The sequence below is a fragment of the Topomyia yanbarensis genome, chromosome 2 (assembly GCF_030247195.1).
Source record: "Topomyia yanbarensis strain Yona2022 chromosome 2, ASM3024719v1, whole genome shotgun sequence".
NCBI lineage: Eukaryota > Metazoa > Arthropoda > Insecta > Diptera > Culicidae > Topomyia > Topomyia yanbarensis.
Window position 1 is genome coordinate 106,030,148 of NC_080671.1, and position 11,552 is coordinate 106,041,699.

Sequence of the window (11,552 nt, forward strand, 5' to 3'; positions counted from 1 at the left end):
AAACATAATAATTCAATATTATGAAAAGCGATTACCTTTAGCGTCTCAAGAGTCAATCTGTCGAAATAGATGCGGTATTACCTATGTGACTGAAGACTTCGCAATACAAGCACTATTTATCTGTTATAAAATTTGGTATTTATATAGCAAATAAAATGACAATATATTGATTGCTTTCTCCACGAACATTTGAATAAGGTATCGAGTGTTATTCGTGCGCGTTGTTACTCCTCCAGAGATCGCGTAAATGGCTAACTGAACGAACGGCCGCTAGTGCTTAAAGATGGTATAAAATAAGCACTACCGAAATACCTTAAACGACCAGCTTTTTATGTCGAATATATAATCGATGACGCTAATTGTTACACTAATTATTAGAACAAGATTGGAAACAATAAGAACGAAAAGAAACTAACCTGTCACCTTTTACGTCAATAATCAAGCTAGAATATTTTTATACTCATGAAGAAATGTGGTTAACGTGACAATTAATAATATAGTGCATGCACTACTTCAAAGCAAATGAAAGTATTCAATATAATAAGAACAATTAATTTGATTTGATTGATTGGACTAAAAGTAGGTCAATGAATATGACAATGAAGCATATGTTCTTCGTGCTGATATGACTGCTGCAAATTGATAATTGGCTTCTGATTCTTCTCGCGAACTGTCAATTCTCAGCCCTCATATATGACTAAACAGTCATCATTTCACTCAGGCAAGATCATGCGTATTCCTAACGCACAACATCCAGTGGATTAGTTTCCTGGTTGGTAAAATAAACACTGAACAAACAAATTAGTTTGACCGGTTCAAAGAAATTGTCAGCTCGATTGGCATCAACCGGCGGATACGTGTTCCCTTACAATGACATCAAATCAAAGAACATTTAAAATTACATGCGACAGAATATGAGCAATTCTGAATATAATAAAATGAAGGCTACTTCATTATTTGCAATAAAATTAGATCAGAAAAATTTGTTGCAAAACCAATGGTGTACATTTTCAAAGATAGCACTGTTGATGGATCACCTTATAAAACAGGTGATAAGGGACGCGGACGAACAGCTGACTACCGCCCCTTAATCGTGGAACTTTCTTTGATCCGAAAAATTCTGCGAAACTGATTTTATGAAATTTTGATTTCTTTGACCTATCACGATATACTTCCGCTGTAATTTCATTCCAATCAAATTTAACTTTGAAACGGATAGTCTTATTGACCCCAAGGTTTTGATCGTTATTAGGATAATCTCATGAGATTCAGGAGAAAAGAAAAAGAATCGAACAACACATTCCAAGATATTAAACTTTATGTTCTTACTAAAAATATATTTCAAAACTTCACGATTTGATAGATTGTGCTCCCAATTGCATTCATATTAATAACCGCACATTTATGTATTAAGACACTGCACAGTAGACTGCCCAGAAAAATGATGAATTTTTGAAAACTCAATCAGCCCAGCTGAGTCGATTCCTAGTCCCACCAGGAGTACTTGCACCAAATTTGAAGCAAATCGGACAAGTCTTACTACCGGACCAACGTGCCTGAAGTTTGTATGGAATTTTTCAACAATTTACATAGAGAAAACTCCCTAGTTCGTATTTTCGCCACTAGGTGGCACTGTATGCATCGTATTATCACTATAAGTGAAAATAAGAAAGATAATTTAATTGTCTACAACTTTGTCGAAGACTGCTAGTAAATCCGGCTTTGTTAAAAGAAGTTATTAAACTTTTAACGAACTGATGTCTGAGTCAGGTTTGCATGGGGCCTAGCAGTGCATGGTTGTGTATCAGTACTCGAGTCCCGCGAACTATACATTTTTGTGAAATAATGGTTAGATTTATCTGAATAGTATGTTCACAATAATTGTATTAAATAATACGGGCTATGTTTTGGTTAGAAAATTTTAGCTCTACCTGTGACCGCATAGAGGGCGCCACCACTAACTTTTCATAGAAGAGAGATAGAGTATCAAGATGTTCGAATGAAATACTGAAAAATATCAGTTCTATAACTTTGTAGAAGACACCAAATTTCTATCTCTCTCCGTTGAAAAGTTAGTGTTGGCGCCCTCTATGCGGTAACAGGAGGAACTAAAATTTTCTAACCAAAGCATGACTCGTATTATTTACTATAATTCTTGTAAACGTACCATTGAGCTAAACCTAACGATTATTTCACAAAAATGTTTAGTTCGTTGGACTCGAGTACTGATACACAACCATGCACTGCTAGGCCCCATGCAAAACTGACTTAGACATCACTTCGTTAAAAGTTTAATAACTTCTTTTAACAAAGCCGGATTTACTAGCAGTCTTCGACAAAGTTGTAGACAATTAAATTATCTTTCTTATTTTCACTTACTGTGATAATACAACGTATACAGTGCCACCTAGTGGCGAAAATGCGACCTGGTGGGTTTTCTCCATGTAAATTGTTGAAAATTCTCATACAAACTTCCGCCACGTTGGTCCGGTAGTTAAACTTGTCCGATTTGCTTCAAATTTGGAGCAAGCACTCCTGGTGGGACTAGGAATCGGCTCAGAGGTGGGCCGATAGGGGTCATTTTTTTCCTGTCACTCTACTGCACAGTGGTCCCAAAGAGCAAAAAAGGGTTTTTTTAGATTGCGTCAAAACGGTTGACTTTAGCAATATGGTGTCTTTAAGAAAGTTTCTTGGGGTAGAACTCCCCTTCTTTCTGTCTTATCGAATTGATGATTAATCCCCCTAAAAGTGAGTTACGAAATTTATTTTCTTCAATAATTCAGATAGCATAGTTGTAGAGAAACTCGTTACAAACATTCTACCTGAGCTCTCTATTTTTTAAGATTTCTGATATATGGGACATTAATTGTAAAAGGCCCCTTAAAAACAGTTTTTTCATCATAAGTTTTCTTCTAGATTTTTTCTATTATATAAATGTTCTAGAACATTGTTTGGATTATTAAACTGCATTACTTTGCCGAAGACGGAAACTTGCTATCGCTAGTATGTGTGGAGATATTCACGTTTTTTGATTGAAAATATCTCTTTTCCAATGCCGATAACTTTTAAACGGGCAAAACGGGCAAACCACTTTGTAAACAAATTAAAGTGCAAGAAAACAAATGCTGGAAAAATCAGATCTCACCAAGGCGGCCCTCTATGGAAATACTAGAGCTGAAGTTTGTCCATACTAGAGGTGTTCCGGCATTAAATACATCACTATATATTACTGTTAAATTGTTCGAGTTTCTCTACAACTTTGCTGAAGTAAGTATTTGTCTATCTGAATTATTGAAGAAAATAAATTTCGTAACTCACTATTAGGGGGATTAATCATCAATCCGATAAGACAAAAAGAAGGGGAGTTCTACTCCAACAAACTCTCAAAGACACCACATTGCTAAAGTCAACCGTTTTGACGCAGTCTAAAAAAACCCTTTTTGCCTTTCTCAATAGAAAGGTATTGCAATTGCTCTGAAAACCGACTTTTTAACGGAGGCCCGGAGAGCCGAGTGACATATACCATTCGATTCAGTTCGTCGAGTTCGGCAAATGTCTGTGTGTGTATGTATGTGTGTGTGTATGTGTGTGTGTGTGTATGTGCGTCTGTGTGTGTGTACGCGAACACAATCTCACTCACTTTTCTCAGAGATGGATGAACCGATTTTTACAAACTTAGTCCCAAATGAAAGGTGCAACGTTCCCATAGGCTGCTATTGAATTTCTAATGGATCCGACTTCCGGTTCCGGAATTACAGGGTGAAGAGTACGATCACGCAGAAAACGTCGATTTTAAGAAATTCTGCAATGAATGTATAATGGTGAAAATTTTTCCAAAATGTGACCACAACTGCTTCGATTTGTAGTACTAGGTCATTAACAGCCATTCAAAGTCTCTTTGGTCACATTGGCCACCATCATCGGTTCCGGAAGCCCCGGCGGAAGTATCCAAATTCAGACTAACAGTCACATCGGTTTCTCGGAGGTGGCTAGACCGAATCAACCAAACTTAGTCTCAAATGAAAGATGTTGCGTCCCCGTAAATGGCTATTAAATTTTATCCCCAACCGACTTCCGGTTCCGGAGTTACGGGTTGTGGCGTGCGATCACATAGCAAATTGTGATTCAAACCGATACCCCGATGGAAGCAAAAAAGGTAAAAATTTCGCTAAAATGTCTCTCAAATAACTTAACTTTGCAGTTCTAGGTCACCGACGGCCAAACAAACTTTCGTTGACTACATTGACCACCATAGACGGTTCCGGAAGTGCCCGGGAAAAGCGGCCATCTTTCAAAATTTACGAACTCACATCAGTTTCCCTGAAATGGTTGGGCCGATTTTCACAAACTTAGTCCCAAATGATAGCTATAGTTTATAAAATTTCGTACGGATCGCTTATATGGGTCCGGAAATATAGACTAAATCGTCCGGTCACATATGAAATTCCCATATATGCCGGAACTCAAATTTTTTTTCCAAAGGGGGGACCCCATGAAATTTCAGAAATCGAATTCGTATTTTTGATGCCAAACATCTTTAAAATGCATGAAACGTCGAGATTTTATGTTATCTCGAAAAAAATTTTTTTTATAAAAATCGACTTTTTGAGACTATGCCGATTTCGCACCTTTTTTCAGTTCAATATTACCGTGGCTGTTTTTTCTTTTTCAAAATTTTAGAACTCGAATAATGATTTATTTTCCTGTATATAGTTGTCATGTGATGTATAATAATAAAATGTAATATATGCATTTAAAAGTTTTTAATGAATATTAACAACGCACACATTCTCGTGATTCATGATTGAGAAAGGCACAATTGCACCGCTAGGTGGATTAAAATAGGTTTTTGCTGTTTGGGACCACTGTACACTGGTGTCCGACATTTCCATAATTCAAACTCACAGTGATCACCCGTTTTTAAATATCACTTTATATATAGAAGTAAGCTAGAAACCTGTTTCACGAATTGCTCGCTATTTGCAATGGCATTCACGCCGGTCAATGAACCCACGAAAATGTCATTATTTTTCACTCAGACATTGTGAACACGCCAAGCATAAACATACAACAGTTGCACTTTCAGTATTCAGTCGCTGACCGCAGCATTCCATTGAGGTCCAAAGGGTCTTTTGCCATTAACCACGCACCACGGAGGACCAGTCCAGTTCACAGCGCAACCGCACCGCCGCGGTCCTATTGTGAACTATGGGAAAGTATGCGGCAATAGTTCTACTGTTTACACAAAAGTGCGATTTTCCTATGCGGATAGCAACAACGGCCACGACGGTGCAGTTCAAAGAGACCTGCAGGCCAACCGCTGCGAATCAACAGCTATTTTTCCAACTTAACCATTAGCGCAGAAAACCGCTTGATTTAGCTTACCTTCTGCACTTGAGCACACAAATGTACTGGCAAGGGGAAATGTAACTCAAATGTTGTTCGAGCTTGTCTAACTTTGGTGTTTTGCTAAAGTTGTATGCTCTACAAAGTGATAACGGTCTAGTTATGCGCGAACGCAACGAAAAACGGTACGCTGCAATAAAATGGGGCATCGCGGACTTTATTCCCAACTTTCAACGTTTCAACAACAGTATTGAAGCGTGCACATTTAGTACTGCTTGGGTTGGTCTGTTTAACGCAGATCATTAAAATTGCAAATTGATCGGCCGTGTTTGTTGGCAGAATAACATTAAAATTAGAAGCCATTGGAGCGGGCCAAATTCGGATGCTACTCGAAACGAAAGAAAGTAACGAAACCTAGTGGAACTCTGCCGTTTGGTTTTATTTTCTATTTTTACGAGGTTCTACTTCAATACTTTGCTTATATAATGACTTATAATGTACAAAATCCAACTCAGACATTTGATAGTTTTTATATAATATGGTCATTAAAAATGAATTAGGCACACTACCATCTGAGACTGGGGTCATGCTGAAATTTGCAAAATTCTCATTGTAACCAAACCATCTATGGTTTGTGTGGATATTAATTTGCAATTAGTTGATGGATTTCAGATAAAGTTATGTTCAGCTGAGAAACCTGGAAAAGGCCGTCGACTTTGCACTGCTGAGTGTATGCAATTGAGAAAGATATGCGAGCGACGGGCGATCAGGAAGCTGGCGGCCCAAGATCGATCAACCTGGAATTCTGAAATATATTTAGTAAAGATTTAAACTATATCGGCACATGCCTTCCGTCCTGTTCAGACAGGAGGAATTGTAGTAGAACTATATTTGCATTTCGCACCTACAATTCTTCTCGATTTCTTGGTTAATGATAATCTATTAGAAGGGATCTTGATACCATCAAATCAGGACGAATTGATAAAATGATTATGTATGTTAACAATTTTTTTTTCAATTTGTTTATTTGATAAGGCACGTATGCGTTAGCTTAAAGGTGCCATTTTTTCATTGTTTTACATTTTGAATTTCTTAAGACTAGGGGGTTACACATTTCAATATTATTTTGTTTTATATAATGAAACTAAAAAAAAACTTTACAGCTAACTTATACATATAAAAGAGGGTATAATATAATATTCGTAAGATTTGGGGGACGGGTCATTTTGTGTGTTCTTTGTATAGTAATTCACTTTATGATTTTTAGAAGGGAGATTGTAGGAGAAATTAATTATTAACTAAGCGGAACATTTTACAAGCTTATTAACTAGAAATAACTAGAGAGAGTTGTTCAAGATTAGGGGGAATTAATTAGGGCTATTTTAAAGTAGCGGTACTGTTGTGCATTTCTTAACGAGATTAAATATTGATCAACTAAAACTAGAAGATGGGGGTGCACATAAGTTTTGGGAAGATATTCAAGGGGAGAAGGGGTGAAGTCATACATCTGTGTATCAGAGGCATGGGAGAGAGGGTGGACAAGGCTGAACGGGGGGGGGGGAGGGGAGATATAAACTTTCAGTTTCCAGCATCAGGAATTAACGGCCAGGATTACAGATTCGAACGGATTGATCAAATAAAACTAGAAGATAGGGGAGCACATAAGTTTTGGGAAGATATTCAAGGGGAGAAGGGGTGAAGTCATACATCTGTGTATCAGAGACATGGGAGAGAGGGTGGACAAGGTTGAACGGGGGGGGTAGAATAAACCTTTAGTTTCCGGCATCAGGAATCAACGGCCAGGATTACAGATTCGAACGGATGCATCAAGTATTGGGACGCCGGGCGGTTTTCCTCGAGCCGGCAGGGGTTCCTCCAGACGATTTCGTAGTACGGCTCAGATGTTAACAATTTCAAAAATATTTCTAAACTATATTTTAAAGTTACAATTAATAGACTTGGTGGAAAAAATGTGACCCATTACAGGTTATCCAAATGTTCGGAACTTTTTTGCCCAACTGTAAAAACCCAACATTACCTTTCAATTTCATTGAATCGCGGAACAGCATGCCGCCGACGGTCGTCTTACTTCTGCTTTGTAGATTTTCAGTTACAAACGGACACATGTGGATGCAACACGTGCAGGCACCATCTTTGTCGTGGTACTAAGACTGTCGTTTGCTTTCATTTTCACAGGTAAAGTTGTAAAAAAAGGTTTCAAACTGTGCTTCACTCCGGCGACGAAAATGTTTCGTTTCTTGCTCACCACCGCTGATTATAAAGCAGACAAATCGCATTACGCGCGTTGGAACGCTGACGATCAGCGTGACTCTATGAACAAAAAGTGGTCATTGTTTATGGGGCTGTCCATATATAGCGTATGATGAAGATATGAACCCCAAATTTAAATTTACGAATTATCCTTAAGTTTTTTTTTATCTAAAACAAAAACATATTAACCTTAATTTTCATCTACGATGGACTCTCTTTGGAGAGACATCATGTTTGCACTACCCCCATGTGACTTACAAGTGGCCTCAAACCGTAACCACTGACGCGGAAGACTCTTAGCTGTTTATGAACTGACATGATCTTACAGAAGTTGAGGGGTGAGGAAATTAGACTAGTGTAAAAGCACGTTTTTTGTTTAGTTTCTTTGTTCACACTATACATGTTGTGACTAGTATACATTAACGGAGGAAACAATAAAATAACTAGGATAGTTCCAATTTTAAATTCATAAATTCGGCTTCCTAAACTTTTACTAGTATTCAATAGTACAAAAATCAATCATGAGCAATTAGCATTTATTACGATAATAAAACCAATTGGAGTGATTACTATAAGAAATAATGAAATGTAAAGAGTTTACATGAGAGAACCTAACGTAATAAAAAAAATCACAAATATATTGGACAGTAAAACAGACATAACTCTTAACCCTCCGGCACTCGCACGAATGGCTCCTCGAATGAGCAGTCGGTGGTGCTGAAATAAGATTTCGCTAGAGTTTCGGAAGGTCGTTGCACAAAATACAACGGCGCGAGTGCCAGAGTGTTCAGAATATTTATAGGTAACGGGAAAAACTTCCGCATTTCGGAATTAACAATTTTTTTTATTGTAAAGGTACATTATTTGATTAGTTTTTTATTGATTCATGTTGTCTAGAAAACATGTATTACTATTTAATTCACGAGCATTTTTGTAATTCGTCCAAAAGAGGGTTTACTCTCTACGGGTTACAACGCGTACGTACTTTTCTTATCTATCGTTTTAGAGTTATAATGTCTTTAGCAAAGTTGTTGCAAAGCATCTTGCGCTTTATTTGATCGTACCATATTAGTTCAAAATACTCAAGAGCGGTACTGTAATCATGTTTTGAGTGGAACTAGATAGAAGGATGGTGTCTGCAACGAATTTGTAGGTCAGGTAATTTTAAGTATATCTTCTGAAGATACGAACTTTGTGGGTCATACAAATTTTGAAATATGGCGTATTCTTGAAAACACAATTGGCAAATTAAATTTTTACCCGAAGCATGCTTATTTTTGATCTAATATTGTTATATTATTCAACGAATTTCTTCACTACGTAGTTTTGTGAAGAGAAAACCAAAATAAGTATCATCGTCAAAAATATAATTTGATCTGTAATAAATTCATACTTCACAATTGAGTACCGCGAAGGCGTTACGGTAAGTTTATTCAGCAATAGGTATTGTAGAGAAATGAGATCCAAGGGGAAGGAGGAGGGGTTTCTTATCTAATCTTCCCGCCATAACATCACATGATGTATTCTAGAATGTATAACAAACATAAAGATGTGACACAAGGTGCTAACAGCCCACTAGAATCCTATCAATCCTCGTTGGTTTGTCTGCTCTAAAGATATCAATAAGGAATCGTTTCTAAATGATGTCGTTTATTGACAGTTGGGGAAGAGCATGACGTAACAGGAATTACCGAGATAAACACTAAAAATGAGTTTGGGACGAAGAGCATTTTATTTTTCTTCTGCGAGACATTTTTTATGAATACATAACGAATATCACGTAACATTGATGACAGAGCAGTGGGATTAAGACCAAGTTCCCTCTGGGTCGTGCAAAACTGAGAAGAAACATCAATTTAGGGACACAGAAAAGACGACCATCTCAAGCGTAAAAGTTAAGTAAAAAATTTAGGGCGCATCAAAAGGTAATTTTGTGATTGTATCACCAGAGGTGGTTCGATCGTTATTCTGTTTGAAGCATGAATTTTTCGGAGAGTGGACCATACAATTGTTGTCCAAGTTACCGTCATAATTATATAGGGATATGCCAGCATGGTGGCCGTAGTGTTGTAGAGGAACTTGTTTGCTCGAACCTGGATGTCTGTTCTCTGTGACTAAGTTGTAACATATTAAAATTTCAAATTATTTTTGATTATGAAACAAAACAATCATTTATACACACTAGAATAGGAATAATAACTGGCAGAATAGTTGCAGGGAAAGTAGTATTCGTGGACATTGCGGTTACCAGCGGTCTCTAATTTACGCACTAGTCGATTGATTCGTTTCAGACCTAGGGAAGCCAAGAGGAGATCGGGAAGAAAACAGAAGCGGAATCAATGCGAAGTTTATGTTTATGTTTATTACCTGCACCAACAGGCCCCTTGGCCCCAATGGTGGTTGCTTAAACTAATTACATGTCAAAATAGCCAATATTTTTGCTTTTATCGAATTCCACGCCCGGTTGAAGTCAAAAACCGTCGTCACACTGTTAAAAATTCGCTGGGGTCCGATAACAGCGCTCTGGCAACCATAGTTGGTTCTCCTGAACGGAACTCGCAGAAGAGAGTTATTACGTAGAGCTCGAACGCGGGCTTGAAGATCCAGACGTCCGAGGATTGTAGGGCAATCCACTCTGGCGGGGAGTAAGTCCGAGACGAACAGGGATCGAGAGCAGTCCCTCCGAATGCTGAGTGTATCGAGATGTATTAACTGGCAACGGTTTTCATAGTTCGGCAGCTCGAATCTGTTTCGCCATGGGAGATGTAGAAGGGAGAAGCGTATGAACCGGCGTTGTCAATCCCGTTCTGGTAGTACGGATTCCAAACAGCAGAACAATTTTCTAACGTTTGACGAACCAACGCGCAATAAAGCGATATAAGACAGTATACGTCCCGGAAGTTTTTCGCTATTCGGTAGATGAACCCAAACTGGCTTGATGCCTTATCTACGATATATGAAGTATGTGGTTTGAACGTTAGTGCCGAATCAATAATGACTCCAAGATCCTTGATGTAAGAATGTCTAGGAATGCTCGAGTCGAAGAAATGGTACTTAAACTGAGTCGGATTGAACGTAACATGAACGCTTAAAACCATTCTGTTTAGATTACACCACGTACTGAAGCTCTCCAGTTCCCTCTGAAGAAGCTCGGCATTGGTTTTATCCCGTATTTGTCGAAAAAATTTCATGTCGTCGGCGAAAGAAAGGCGGGGTCCTTGTAATGTGCTATTGACGTCGTTAAAGTAGAGCATGAATATTACTGGACCGAGATTGCTTCCTTGTGGGATGGCGGATGTAGCGAAGAATGGTGCAGATAGACAGTCCTTAATGCTGATTTGGAGTTGCCTTCCATCGAGGTAGAAACGAAACCAGCGCAGAAGTTGTCCATGAATTGCACGACAACAGGCGCAAAATTTGGTCCTCTGCTCGAGGACCGGTGTTTACTTTGCAGACAGTCACGTTGCACACATTTTACTTTGCAGACGATTTTGCAAATTTTGTCTCGCAGGACGGACCCCTAAGCTATAAGCTGCGATCCTACCAGCCAGCTAAAAAAAGACATGTATCAATGTCAAACCACTATGTGTTCCTCAGATAATATGTTCTGGGCCAGATATAATCACTTTTGTACACAGACACATCTCAACTGCAATAATAAAATCTGAAATTGATTGTTAAACCAGGCCAAAAGAATGCGCGATATTGGAAGCTCGACAAAACAACATTATATTCAACATATCTCGTGATCTCGGTCATGTTGAAGGTTATTTTCTTCGGCAAACTTGTTTAGGACATCAAGAGCTAGCCAGTGGAAGACCAAAAAAATGATATAAAATTCTGTCGCTAGATAGCGTCAGTGAGCATGTTATTTTTTCAGTAAACTGTATATGAAGATTAAAATTTTTGTAGAAAGTGTGTACTTTCGACGAAGT